Source organism: Ambystoma mexicanum, chromosome 5p (genome assembly GCF_040938575.1).
Source record: "Ambystoma mexicanum isolate Mex_15411 chromosome 5p, UKY_AmexF1_1, whole genome shotgun sequence".
Taxonomy (NCBI): Eukaryota; Metazoa; Chordata; class Amphibia; order Caudata; family Ambystomatidae; genus Ambystoma; species Ambystoma mexicanum.
Genome location: NC_090930.1, coordinates 982,807,743 through 982,819,492, shown reverse-complemented (window position 1 = coordinate 982,819,492; position 11,750 = coordinate 982,807,743).

Sequence of the window (11,750 nt, the reverse complement as noted above, 5' to 3'; positions counted from 1 at the left end):
TTTACCCAGGGTATTAGTATCCATACTTCTCTTCTCTCATTATTTAGCTGCTCAACAGTTCTTTTTCTAAAGTTACAACACTTGTACTTCCTTTGTTTCAAGTTTAACTCTGTTTCAGATTTTCTACTGGGACGAGTTAACTGTACGGTATAAGGATCACCTTGGGTCCTCCTGGGCCTCCCATTGTCCCCGTTACCTTTGTTGCAGTAGGAGAACATCTTCGGGAGCCTTCTTCCTTGAGAGACTTTTTCGGTTTGCGGACCGCCAATGTCAGCGTCTCTCTCCTTGCAGTTTCCTATCTCTTCACAATGTCCCAGTCCTCCATTGCATACCCTGCAGCCTTCTTGTGCTTCTGATATCGACGACATTGCCTGGACCTGCTGTCCTCCTCGGATTCCCTTACATGGCCCCTACACCTTCTACTGGGCTCCAGCTCTTCCTTTAGTTCTGGTGTACCGTATTGCAAAGTTAAGCACGTTTGAAACTTGCAGGCTTCCAGGTTTCCTTCTCCGTCAAGGTTGACATACCTTGGGGCCTTCCCCACCTGCCATAAATGGTTCTCTCTCTCGCCTTCTCGTTCGTCTCTCTCTCTGAATGCACATTGGTCCACATACTTGTCTCAGTGGATTGGGAATCCTGATTTAAAGGGACGTGACATTTTCGTATAAGATAACAGTATATATTAGGAGTTTCTTTGTCCCAGTTTTGATACTTCACAGTTTCTGGTATTGTAATTCTGGCATCCCAGTCTTGGTATTTCACAGGGTCTTGTATTTTAGTTTATTCGTCCCTGTCTTGGTATTTCACAGGGCCTGGTATTGTAAAACACACCACATAGGCCATAATATGCACCACTTAAGGCAGTTCCTCACAGGAATGGCAGTCCTTGTCCCCTAAGGGGAGTCTCTCCCGGTAAGGTCCCAATTGCCTCTACCCTCAGGGAGAGTATTGCAGAGTGGGCTCCCCTCCCCAGCTTTACTTTCCCCCTTGGGAAGAAGGGACGAATTCTCTCAATTCATTACACCAGGTAGAGAATTCTTCAAAAACCAGAAGTCCTTTCTGACTCACTTAGCATAGGCCCCAAAAAGCCTGCATATCATTTTGGACATTTTGGTCCATCCATATAATCAAGGGGTGTTAGCAGCTCCTGATATGGAACTGTATTTTTTAGGTACGGGATGCTTGTGGTCCTGTGCAGAAGGGGGTGACCTAGCAGTTTGGGCCGGGCTGCCCCTTTAGGGTGGGACCAAGTCTGATTTGCATATGGTCTTTCCCCTTCAGTAAAGGCTTGGCTGGCTGAAGAACAATGGTCTGGAGGGTTGCCCAGAGCTGTGCCCATGGTTATGTTTAATCCAAAAGCTCACAGCCATCACCTTTGACTTTTTGCTTGAGTCACCCTGAGTGGAACAGGTATGCCCAGACGTGGGTCCTGAGTCTGCTGGACCTAGAGACCCAAGCTACTTCTCACTGATGAAGCCCAATGAGGACGAAACATGTCTGGGAATGCTTGTGGTCTCAAGTAGAAGGGATGTGACCTAGCAGTTTGGGCTGGACTGACCCTTTTGGGGTGGGACCAAGGCTGATTTGCATATGGTCTTTCTCATTCTGTAATGTCTTGGCGGGCAGAAAAACGAGGGTCGGGAGGGTTTCCTAGTTATATCACTGGTTATGATTAATCCAAAAGCTCCCAGCCATCACCTTTGGCTTTTGCTCGAGTCACCCCCGAGTGGAATGTGTATGCCCTGACGTGGGCCTGTGCCTGCTGTGCCTAGAGACCCAAGCTACTCCTCACTGATGATGCCCCATGAGGCCGAAACATGTCTAGGGATGGTTGTAGTCTCAGCCAGAAGGGATGTGACCTAGCAGTTCGGAATGGGACGCGCCACTTTTTGGGTGGGACCAAGCCTGATTTGTAGATGGTCTTTCCCTTCAGTAATGTCTTGCCAGGCTGAAAAACGATGGTCTGGAGGGTTGTCCAGAACTGTGCCGTGGTTATGATTAATCCAAAACCTTCCAGCGATCACCTTTTGGTTTTGCTGCAAGCACAATTTGCATCATTCTGGATAGCAGGTCCCATAGAATTTCTGCATGTGCACATTGAAATACATTGAGCGCCTCCCTACTCCCTACAGTTCCTTCTAATGTCAATATGGCAAGTAGATAGTTGTACATTTGATTCTGTACGATATCCAGTGAATGCTTAGAGCAGACTACAAATGAGATTAAACATACAACACCCCTAGGTCCCCACTATGCCCTTGTGGAATATACATGAGTTGCAACCAACAAGTGATGCTTGGAAAAACACATGGGGCAGATTAGGAATAAAACATCTAGGAGGCATGTACACAGAGGGGGAATTTGTGACAAAAGAACAGTTCACAAGTAAAGGAGGAAGGGACGTTAACTCATTTTTTCAGCTATCCTGGATGCACAGTGCCTTTCGGAGCTGGAGTGCAAATTTGCCAAAAGAGCCGGTACATTCCCCCATTTTATCATTCATTTTTGTATCACAGGGAGGTAAACGGTTGGTATTCACAATTTAACTCCCCTTTGGTGAGCATGACATTCAAAAAACAAGTGGGAGAAGGATACAGGTTCCCCACTTACAGAATCAGTCTGGTGGAAAATATTTGCTTGTACTTATAAAGTATCCCTTCATTCCAAACACAATGTAACACAACTAAAAATACTCCACCAAACATATATCTCCCCCAAGAATTTAAGGAAATGTGACCCATCATGCACTGAGGAATGTCCTAGATGTGAAGAGGATAATGCTAGAACTCTCAATATGATGTAGTTGTGCCAGTATGCACAGAAGTTCTGGGCAGCTGTTTTGCAGAGTATCTCCCAAATTCTGTCTACAGTTGTACCATTGGAACCTTTGCTCTGCCTCCTGGGGTGGCATCTAGATGGTGTAGCTGGGTCAAATAAACTTCTGTCATTATTGCTACTTCTAGCTAGACATTGCATTCTTAAAATATGGTCTCTTCCAATAACACCTACAGAAGAATAATGGTTTGAAGAGGTATTAAGATGTTCAAGTACTGAAACAACTTTACATGAACTCGCCCCAGCACAAAGGAGACCCTGCAACATCCGGTCTCCATTCCAGAGTTACCTGCTACAAAAGGCAGAAGAAGAGGGACGGTCATGAAGAACTTGACTGGAAGTGGATATACTAGCACAATACATAATGTTGAACTGTTAGCGTCTGTGCTGCGATCAATCAATAAATAAAGGTCTAAAAAAACACAGTGGCTTCCAAGATGGCCACTGACTTGTGAGGGGGTGTTATCCTGTCCTCCGCCTTGGCCCACAGAAGCAGGCCTTCTGGCTGTCCAAGAAAGGAAGTAGCCCCTGCGATATATTAAGAAACTTGAAGCAGCAGACAAGCTGGGAGCAGACGAGCGCTGACTGAGCACTGTGAAATGGTGCCTCGTGGCTAGGCAGCTAAGACATCCTCCAGCAGAGAAGATCTCTATCCCCTGCAGACTGCGGTGCACCATCGGAAGCAGGAAGAGGGACGCGCCTCCCAGGGCCGTTGTTGGGGCAGTGGGTGTCGGTGGCGTGCAGATCAGGAGCAGTGGGGGCGGTGTGAAGTGAGTGAAGGGAAGCGAAGGGTGTGTGAACTTTCCTCTAAAAACCACAGGCAGGGACCCCAGCATTGGGCTGCTGCAGAGGCCTTCCCCCTTCCGCACCCTCAGTCAGAATCTAAGGCAAAGGACACAGAGGCACAGAGGAGACTGGAGGAAGTGTTGTGGGATATTTTGACCCATTCAGAGGTGCCTCACTACATCACTTTACTGCAATGGTACAAGAAACAGCACAAAATGGCTGTGCTGACTCCTGTACGCCCAGATGTTTAAACTGCGTTTTTGTCACAACCGGAAAATGGCTGCACACCTTGCCACACACATTTCAGGTGGAGTGAAACAGAGCACTCACTGCAGAAATGTGCCAGTATGCTCTCCAATATTTTACATGGAGCAAAGTGAATGAAGCAGCATCATTCTGCGGAAAACCCAAAAATGCCTCTTTAAAATGACACTTCCCCAACCTTAAAAAGTGCTGCTTGGCGCTAAAAGCATAATTTTCTCATAAACGACTGTGATTATAAAGGACCTGTAATGCCAAGGATCATTAATTGTGGCTCAGAGGAACAGGGCCTCATTTGAGTGACAGCTCCAGTCCAATGTATCTTTTGAAAAATCAACCCAAGGTTTTGGTTTTCATTTCCCACGGAAAAGCGGATATTTCTTTGCAACAGTATCAAGGATCAGCTGTCCAGAGAGAGACTCAGAACAGATGACTATAACCTATTTTAAAAGTACATTGTTGTGTCCAGGCTTAATTACTTAAGAAATGTAAAAAGATTTGTTAATGGTAAAGATACACGTATAAACTGTTTTAATTCTATGGGGGTCATTACGAGGTTGGAGGTAATGGAAAAACGATACCGGTAAAGGATTACCGGCATTGCATACCGCTCTGGGCTATTCCGACCTAAGAACCCGGTATTAGAGGCACCGCTAATAACGGAGCCTCTAATAGCGGCAAGGGCGCAAGCACGCGGGCCTTCAGGTCGGCAATACCAGGATGCCGCTAACAGGAGGACATCACAAGTCAGGCGGACATGCAAATACCGGCATCATGAAGGTGATAATAGGTGATACCAGCATGCTGGCAATTCCGGCATCGCGAAGCACCCGCAAACTGCTATGTGCAGTGTTCCCAAATGCCACAGGTGCACACAATCAGCACAGGTGGAGGCAATGGAGTCTGGGCCAGCACAAAAGGAGCACACCCACACACCACAGCCCTTCCCACACCAAAATGATTCCACTAGTAGAAGCAATACTGGGGATGGAGGACATGCTTGCATTGCTACACCAGCAACAACAACGACAACAGCAGGCACCACAGAGGAGATGCAGGAGGAGAAGGAGGCTGAGACTGGCCCAGCATGCCCCACCAGTGCAGCCAGTGGTACCACGCAGGCAGCCCCCAATCCCTCGCATCAGAGCCAGTCCATTCAACCTAACCCCTGAGCAGATCCACACCCTGTACCGTTTGGACCGGGACACCATCACCACCATCGTGGACATGATACGCGACGACATTGTCAGCCTCATTGAAATTCGCACCGCCATCCCCCCTCTACTGAAGGTAGTGTCGGTGCTCCACTTCCTTGCCACAGGCACCGACCAGCACACAGTGGGGCGCATGCATGGCATATTACAACCCTTATTTTCTCGCATGCTGAACCAAGTGCTGGATGCCCTCCTGAAGCACACAAGGGACTACATATCCCTACCACGGACTCCCCAGGAGATTTTTGATACAAATGTTGCCTTCCATGCACTGGCAGGCATGCCAAATTGTATAGGTGCCCTCGACTGCACCCACATGGAGTTGGTGGTTCCGTATTCCATGGAGGTGGCGTACCGCAACCGCAAGCAATACCACTCCATCAATGTACAGATGGTATGTGACGCCAGCAAGATCATCACACATTGTTGTGCCCGATATCCTGGATCAACACATGACTCAATGGTCCTGCGGAACTCCACGCTACCATGCTACATGGAGCGACATGCAGGACGACGTGCCTGGCTGCTTGGTAAATTGCATGACAGGCACATGGCAGTGAAATGGGGGGATAGATGCACACACCACCATGGTGTCATTGTTGTGGTGACAGCACAATGTGCACATCACAATACACTGTGCCCCAAAGCATCCCCAACTGAGCATGACAACCAAATCCCATAGCAATGAAGTAAGCTGGACATCTATCACAACATGCCAAACTCAAAAACACCCCACATCCCACAACACGTCCACCACCCATCATCGTACCCCACCCTCCGTAACACAATCCAGCAACATGCAGTGAATATTCACTGTGTAAATGTCTGCCGCAAATCACTACACAGGACAAGCATCCATGGGAGTGCACTGAACAAAATCACCAAGGTAATCCACTGCTTGTCACAGGGCCGCCACCACGACAGAAGTGCAGCATGTCACCATCGTAATAATCAGCGCTGAATGCCTAATATTGCTGAGCACACTGCCAACGCTGCGAGTTAGAAAATCATACAGAACACAACGCATCACAAATTTGACACAAACAATGCATGAGCAACATCAAGGCAGTGTACACCGTGTATCATCTTGGAGATGCAAACCACACCATAAGTCCATGGCACAGAACACATTGAGGGCATTCAAATTGTGTGCATACAACCAGGGACATGTGCATGTGACCGACGATAATCTGCAGGCATGTGTGACTAGTACAGCTGTCCATCATGAATCGACTAACATATACCTTTTATTGCCTCTCATGCAGGTCATAGTGGCTATCCCTTGAAGCCATGGCTCCTCACCCCTGTCTGAAACCCACAGAACAGGCACGAGGAGGACTACAATCGTTCCCATACCTGTACCCGTGTGGTCATCGAGCAGACCTTTGGACTGTTGAAGGCATGGTTTCACTGCCTTAGCCGGTCGGGTGGGGCACTCCTCTACAGGCATGAGAAGGTGGCCAAGATCATCATGGTATGTGTCATGCTGCACAACATGTGTATCCGACGGTACGTGCTCTGCCCCCTGACATTGAACTGCAACCACCTGGTGATGATGAAGGGGATGAAGAAGATGTGGGTGCACATCATCGCAGTGCCGATGCACAGGAGGGACGTGCTGTGTGTCAGTCAGTGATTGCACAATATTTCTAACACACATGGGTGCAGAGGCTGACATGAATGTTGGGCAGAGGGCACTGGGCGTGGGAGTACATGTACACCATGCACTGTATATCAATAAATGACACATATGCAATAAGGAATGTCCATTATTTTTAAACACAACGGGTGTATTTAACTGTCCAAAAAAGATTAAAGTGCTCAAACCCTCAACCTCACACATCCTCTCCCCCCTCCGGCTCCCCCACAACTCCCCCACACACCCTCTCCCCAACCCCTCCCCCTCCCACACAACTCCCCCACACACTCTTTCCCCCCACAACTCCCCTACACACCCTCTCCACCCTCCCCCCCAAACTCCCCCACACACCCTCTCCCCCTTTTTGGTCCCCACAACTCCACCACATACCCTCACCCCCCTCCGCCTCCCCCCACAACTCCCCCACATATGGTGTTCAAGCAAATGCTTCATGTGGCCCTCATTAGGACCCTGGCGGAGAGGGTTTTACGCCGGCGTAGTGCATGGCGTACCTCTCCGCCAGACTACGAGTTCCCGTAGCGCCATGGATGATTTTTACGCCTGCTTTTTGCAGGCGGAGAAATCCATGGCGCTACGGGAATTGTTGTTAATTACGCCACCGTAATTTACGGTGGCGTAATTAACGCCTTCCCCACTCCCATTATTCCCTATGGGGCAAGAATGGGAATGAGGAAGGGTAAAATGGGGATTGGGGACTTACCGCCCCGCCAAGGTCGGCATGGGGCGGTAAGTCCGCCACCCACCTTGGCGGAGTTGGCAGCTTAGCGCCATGGACCATGGTGCAAATTGCACCATGGTCCTCCGCCAGGGTCCTAATGAGGGCCAGTGTCTATTGCCTTCATCAGGCTGCCTCGACAGGCACACACACCTGGCCCTGCACGTCATCATCTGTCAGGGGTGCCGTGGCTTCCGCCTCCCCAACAGAGCTGTTCTCTGCAGATTGTGCCCCTTCGACTGTCTCCTGTGCAGGTGTCACAGGTGTTGCGGGGACTGTGGTGATGGGTCTTAGCGGCACCAGTGTCGTGGCATCCTGGGCTGTTTTGGTCTTCAAAGCCTGTCGTAGCTTGTCTGGGCCTTTCGAAGTGGAAGGCCTATTGCCTTCATCCCTGGCCCACTTACGGGGTGTAGTTGCCTGTGGGGGTGAGTTCCAGGCCTTGCTGTCAGGATCTGAGCCTGTGGAGGACCAAGAGAGGGACGGCATGAGTGATGGTTTGACAAGCATCATGCATACATTTGTATTATTGCTCTTCTACACATTAGAGGGGATTAGGCAGTGGAGTTTTGATGATCACGTTGCTTGCTATATGGATGGAGCATGCAGGCATCCGTCGGGGTCACTCATGTTGGGGCGGGCGTATGCTATGTGACATGCATGTGTGTTGTGGTCTGTGTGCAGTGTGACCTATGCCATTTTCATATTTGTGTGGTGTGTGTCAGGTATGGCATTGCCATGCTGCATGCATGTGCATGTGTCTGTGCTGCGGACGACATCTAAGCAGGGAATGTGTATGTATCGGGCCATGCATTGCCTCTTTAGACAGACAAATCGGTGGACTATCATCATACTTTGCTTTACAGTGTTTTCTTAGGACACTCAACTCCTTCCACCGATGAGGTGGCGCCATGCTCCATCTCGCCCACACCTTCGATGGCCTATATGCCAATCGTGCTGGCGCAGATCTCCTCCCACCAGCGTAGCTTTATTGGTGAGCTTGGTCCTCCACCAGTAGCCATGGCCTGGCTCCTGTTTGCGGACAGGATGTTCCTGACTCGCAGGCGCATGTCATCCCATCCTTTATTGTGCGGGGGGTGTTGCCTACCGCACTGACTCTTTGGGCAACAAGTTCCCAGATTTCTTTTTTTTTTATCACTGCCTCTCTCTAGAGGCTGTTTGCGAAAACAACCTCGGCATTGTCAGCCAGGGTCTCAGCCAGCATTGTTAATTAATCTTCAATAAAGCGCTCTTTGCGCTGGCAGGAGGCACCTTTTCTTACTGCCTTGGGCATGATTTTGTTGTGGGAGGTTGATGTCTGTAGTCAGCAATATGCTCTGGGTCCGATGTGCTGAAGATGGCAATGGATTGTGTTTTTCAAGAAGGCCGCCGTGCTCTTTCTCGTTCCTGTGCGATGACGCTACTTCTGGTTCCGCTTATTTACGGTCACCGCTAATAGTGGTCACCGCTGATGGCGGTGCCCGCTAATGTCATTTCCATTGATGCCGGTAGTGCTGTCTGTGCTTTCCATGATGCTGCTAAGGGCCATTTTTTGGACTTTAAAGGCACACCGGTAATGTCGTTACCGGTATGGAGCAAAGCTCGTGCAGGCGAACCCGTAATAGCCCTCTAATAGCGGGCTCTTTACTATACGGACACAGTATTTGCTCCATACCGGTAAGGACTGTTACTTACCTCTAACCTCGTAATGACCCCCTATATGTTTAAAGTTAAGATTTAAAAGTATAAATCAAAGCTAAAACCCAGGCTGAGTTGGCAAACTATGTCATGGAAAAAAAAACTTGCTCTGCCAGTGCTAGCCCTGAGAAAGGGTGACACCTCATAAACCTCTAGAACAGGAAAGGCTAATTGCTAGAATGGAGGCTTTGAATACCCAGGACAATGGGATTTCCCCCAGTGCATCAGACATTCGTCTTTGCCTAAGGCTGAGACAATAGCCGGCTAAAACTCTCACCTGTCAAGTGTGAAAGGCAGGAAACCTCAATCAAAGCAAAAAGGCCCCTCATCCTGTTTTCAAAGGAATTGTCAGCTGCTGGCAGCTGGAAGAAAAGAAAAAAAACTGACTGATTGACATTAGGGTTTAAAAGCCTATTTGGTAACTGAACTTTAAAGAGATTTAACTTTGCGGCAACAATGAGGAAAAATATGAAAAGTGGTAGTTTTAAATCTAATTTTATGCTCTTTCTTTGAAGACATGATTGAACATGGTACTGCATAAGGAGCAGAAGTTGTAAAGAATAACAGATTGTGGGAAAAGTATTGATAATGCACACTTTACATTTTGCACACATATCCCAGGGATAAATGTGCATCTGTGTACGAAGTTGGGAAATTTTAGGCCAGATCTTTCATGGTTAAAATTGCCAAAATGTCACGGAAAGCCTAAACCAGGTCCCACAGACTGGGGATTTGGATTGAAATGTGACCCACAAAATATGTAACCTGTGCATCTGATTTTTTTCCGAGGTCATCAATGTATAAATATGTGTGTGTGGCAAAATTAGATTTTGGATCCAGTGTCTAGGGGAGGTTTCTAGACATTGTAAAAGTAACACCTTAAACATGACATCCTTTTCTGTGATCCAATCAGCGGAGAGCAAGGCGGAAACTATGCTCTTGCCCAATCATAGCATTATGGGTGTGGGTAATATGCCTGCCCCGTCATATACTTTAGTGATGTCATTTGGCATGATAAATAAGTGAACCTGACACACACAAAGAGACAGATTCCTGACTTTCTTCCTGAGTTTCGTGGCATCCAGTTCCTGAGTTCTTCATACTTGATCTTCCAGATTTCATTGCAAAGCCAATGCCTATGCATTGCTGAACCCTTTTTCAGCTAGGCCTCAAACTCTAAAAATCCCAAAAACCTCAGGGAAGCATCCTGATCCAGCTGGCTTGCAACTGCTAGATGCATGCCTGCAAACTCGCCATCCCACTGATCTCCAGTCTCTAGTAACAAGTGCAGACCCTATTCCGTCAGATGCGCCCTGCTGTCCTTGGTTAGACCCGATCTGTGTGATGACCAGAACCCTTGACGGTCCAAAATCCTAAATTAAAGTGGACTGTAAGTATTAATAGGAAGCATAGAAAATCATAGCATACCTTACCTTGCCTTGCTTTGTTCTATCCCAATCTCTAAACCATCTTATCATTACCTTAAGAACGTGTAACATTGTCAGAATCCTTACTGCCACCCTGCCTTTGATTCCTTGCGCTAGTACTAACTTTTTCAAATTATTTTCTCTTGTGTAAATCCTAAAGCTCTCAATCCTCCCTCGGGTACTTGGAATGGGTCCGCTAGGGCGGGTGTGGAGGTGCTGGGGTTGGTTCCGCGGATCAACTCTAGAGCTTACTGTGTTTCAATCTGGTAACCTAGCCTGAATCCCCTAGTGTAGAGCATAACTATCCTTTTAAAATCTGATTTCTGTTTTCTTTTTCGCGCCTTCATTTCCAAAAACGCCTCTCATTCAACATTGCATAACTCACTCAATTTAATAGCGAGAGACTTCATTTCAACTCTAGAGTATACCTAAGACCTATAGATACATCCCAACCTAAAGAACGTACTCCAAATCAGTATATTTCACACGCTTTTCTTAAAAACCGTTTGGTTAAATTTAGGCGGGAATCCATATTTCTGCAAAGTTTTGCACGTGTGATTTTCACTCTAAATTATTTCCGACGTTCCATTCAGATTCAAAGTGGTTAATTCTGCTCAAACTATAGCTCATGATTGTTCTCATCTTGTCAATGTTGCTCCCATAGAAATTTGTATTGATTTAAGAACCTTTGCACACATTCATTGTTTGACATAGCCATTTTTGAATGTCATTTTAAAATGTAAGATTTCAAATCTGTTTTTCTCTCATGTTTGGGGAGGGAAGGTTGTATTCAAATGCTGTTGACTGTTCTTTATTCCTGATTACCTGCTGCTTCCTCATATCTATTCAGAATTGTTTATTTGTGGGTTGAGGAATATTGCAGGGGGGAAATCCTAACTTAAGTGCTATCCTTCCAAACAAGCCAAAGTGTTCTTTTCTCTGATGTTTTATATTTTGTGTTGCTAAAAGTGAATTTAACTGCCTTACATACCTTTTTATCTGTTATTGTCACCACATTGGTGATTGCTGCTCCCTATTCAAAAGTATATGTTCAATTTGAATTTTAAATAAATAAATAAATATTACCTTTACCAACCAGCCGGATTCCTGGTCCATTGTGACCTGGGGTATTTGAGAAGGGGTGTGATATGAGTGGT